This window comes from Nothobranchius furzeri, chromosome 5, assembly GCF_043380555.1.
Source record: "Nothobranchius furzeri strain GRZ-AD chromosome 5, NfurGRZ-RIMD1, whole genome shotgun sequence".
Classification (NCBI taxonomy): domain Eukaryota; kingdom Metazoa; phylum Chordata; class Actinopteri; order Cyprinodontiformes; family Nothobranchiidae; genus Nothobranchius; species Nothobranchius furzeri.
This window is the reverse complement of record NC_091745.1, coordinates 81,504,557-81,507,620: the sequence shown is the minus strand read 5'-3', so window position 1 is coordinate 81,507,620 and position 3,064 is coordinate 81,504,557. Positions and strand designations below refer to the sequence as shown.

At 47.5% G+C, this 3,064-nt stretch overlaps 1 protein-coding gene across 1 annotated transcript in view; it reads left to right on the top strand.

Annotated features, from left to right (window-relative positions):
- Positions 1 to 193, top strand: part of tsnare1 (T-SNARE Domain Containing 1) — a 259,913-nt gene extending 259,720 nt beyond the window's left edge. The window contains exon 12 of the mRNA XM_070551261.1: positions 1 to 193. This exon is cut by the window's left edge and continues 148 nt beyond it. The gene's annotated coding sequence lies outside the window, so the exon portion shown is untranslated.
- The last annotated feature ends 2,871 nt before the right edge of the window (positions 194 to 3,064 follow it).

The following is a 3,064-nucleotide window of genomic DNA, read 5'->3' as shown; positions in this document are numbered from 1 at the left end:
TTTGCTTTGGCTGGAGTTTGATCTTCTACGTTATCTCCAGAAAACCAGAAGAGGTCCCGGTGAGGCTGTTTGACTGTCTCCCTGTTTTTATTTGACTTCTTTTTAAAGCTTTTATCGAGTGAAAGTCAGATTTGACCGTAACTTATCCCACTGTACTGTCGTGTTTGGTGATGAAATAAAAGTGTAATCAACAGTAGCGTTTGGTGTTTTTGTGCCACGGTGCCGGTCACAGGTCCAGCTAACAGAATTAGGATCAGGTCTGTCGCACTTCAGACGCCAAGATCTCGTTACCTGGGAAACCAGTTAATACTTGTTCTCTCTGAAGTAGTCAGCCATTCCAGGTGCATGTGCCTGATGAGCATGTTCCTCCACTCCATCAGGAAAGGAAAAGGACAGTCATGGCTCCGCCCACCTCGGCTTGAGCCCGCCCACAGAAAGGAGAGAGCAAATTGCATCTAGGCTAGCAGAAGCTAACCTTTGGCAACTCCAAGCATGGTGGGCACTGTTCAGGCTTCTGTTATTTGTGGAGATAAAACATCAAAGTTTCCTTTTTAGATCAGAAAATGAGCAAACGAAGGCAGCGGAAGAGTCATGCTGCTATTAACCAACCAGAGGAGAGATGTTTGCATTTCATGAATACAAATGAGGAGGACTCCAAGCCCCTCCCCCTCCCTAGACATCCTCAGCCTCCTGAAACAGAGAGCCTGAGCTTTTCTCCTACAGACAACAAATAAACAAAAATAATGCATCATGTAATTAAAGTATTGATGGCTTTAGGAGTGCTCCTCCATCCTGGTCCTGGAGGGCTGTGGTTTCTCTGCTCCAGCACACCTCATTCAGTTGTTTGATTCACCGGTGCAGCAGCTCTTCAGGCGCTGCAGAAGCCTGCTAATCACCTGCTGACTGAAGTCAGGTGTGTTGACGCTGGGTTCAACCTGAACATGGTTCTACTGGACCTCCAGGACCAGGCCTGAGCGTCCCTCTAGAGCACCCTCCACACACAAACCCAGTTTTATAAGAACAGCGTCGGGTTAAACGATGTTTAAACACGACACAGAAAACCAGAACTAATGGGAAGGACTTGAAGTAAAAGCAGGAACTAGTCAGCTGCTCAGGAGTCCACAGAGAAAGGAAGGGCGTTATCTGAACACAAGTACTCCTTCTGGACCCTCGATGGACCAGCAGGTCCGGCTCCAAATCAACTTCTCCTCGGTTCTGCTGCTGCATCTAAAATCAACAACAAAGTTCAGCTTGGACCCATGTCAGCACGGTGTACTGCTCTATAACACGTGTTTTAGACACTTTAGGAAAACTCTTGAATTTCCAGACTAGAGAAAAGATTTGAGGTGTTTTTAGTTCAGTCGGATATCCAAATGGACCCAACCAGCATGTAAAGCTCAAACGCTGTTCTGCATCTTCCATCAACCCATAAACTTCTTAACTCTTCAAGGAAAAATGAAGATCAGTTGCAATTGTTTCTGAACCGTGTCTCGATGACTGAGAGCCATCCCAGCACCAAAGGTGTGGAACACCGAAGAACCATGTTTTAATGATTCTGATCCTAACGGGTCGCTCTGAGTGTCTCATGCAGGCTGAACATGAAGATAGTCTCCTACACCTATCTCCTGCAGTAGCTTCTGATACAAAATAGTCTCCTACACCTGTCTCCTGCAGTAGCTTCTGATACAAAATAGTCTCCTACACCTATCTCCTGCAGTAGCTTCTGATAGAAAACAGACGGTGAAACTCTAGGATAGAAAATCCTGACAGATCTACGTCACCCTGTCACTAACATTCATGCACTCACCCATCTGGACTCACGACGGGGAAGGCTGTTGTTGGTTTAGTCCAGGAAACAGCAGAGAACATCTCAGCTAGTAGAAGCTAAATTAACATTAGCAACTCCACCACACAGCAGAACTCCTCCAGGCTTGTGTTATTGGTGGAGGTAAAACATCAACGCTGCAGAGCAGACCGAGTCAGTGGTAGAGTTGTGTTGCTGTTAGCCAATCAGAGGCGAGATGTCCAGATATCAGGAAGTAAGACTCAGATCCTGCCGTCTGAAGCTCAGCTCTGATGTGGGTAACTTCATGTCCTGGAAATGGTGCACCGGCGTGTTTCCCCCCTGAGAAGAGGCGATCCTTCCTACTGGAGACCATAAACGAGTGTTCCACCCCTCTGGTCTTTCCAGTCTCATACAGGCGGAAAATCAGTGCAACCCAGCTAGATGTCCTCACATGGATCACAAACTTTCAGCTGTAAGCAGGGTCTGACTCGGGTTCTTCAGAGACATGAAGGTGCTGCTGAAACTCCCACAGCAGTCCAGTTAAGCCGTTCCTGTGATGGTCTCCGAGCCTCCGCCTCCCTCTGGCTTTGAAGCTGGAGCTTGTTGGTTAGCCAAACGCAGCTAGCATTCACCGCCGTGCCGCTGGTTCCTGTGAGTAACAATGTTTTCAACCTTTTCAGTTTGGTGTTTTTGTGCAGCTTTCCATCATAAGGTGGCCCCAAAACAAGCTGCAATCACAGCATCACACAGGCCAGCAGTTCACCTCCCGAGACAAGCAGAAAGCTGTGAAACACGGACAAGCAGGCGCTCGTGCTTTCCCCCTCAGAGCTGCGGCTTAGCTTCCTCAAGAAAACTGTTGTTCCAGGAGTTAGCAGAGCCTTCTGGGAAGTGTGAGTCCCAGCAGACAAACGTTGTCTTTACAGGTGAAAGGTCGTCGTTGACTTTGTTTTCAGCAGGTTGTTCTGAAAATGACTTTCATCATTATTCCAACTATTATATTATGTCACTACTCTTGGATTTACCAGCCTGAGCCGAGTCAAAACTCCAAAGCTGCTGAACTAAAACTGTTTTAGCCCCAAATAAATAAAAATGATGAATAAATAAAACCCACAGAAAAGGTTTTTTTTACCTTGCTGACAGTTTCGTTTGCTGACTGCAAACTTCCTCAGAGCTGATGTTGATGGACGCTGATGCGTTGGACCGCACATGGGACTGCATCGTCGGAGAGGGCAGAGCGGGCAGCAGAGGGCGGCAACGTCCTCTGCTGCCCGCGGACAG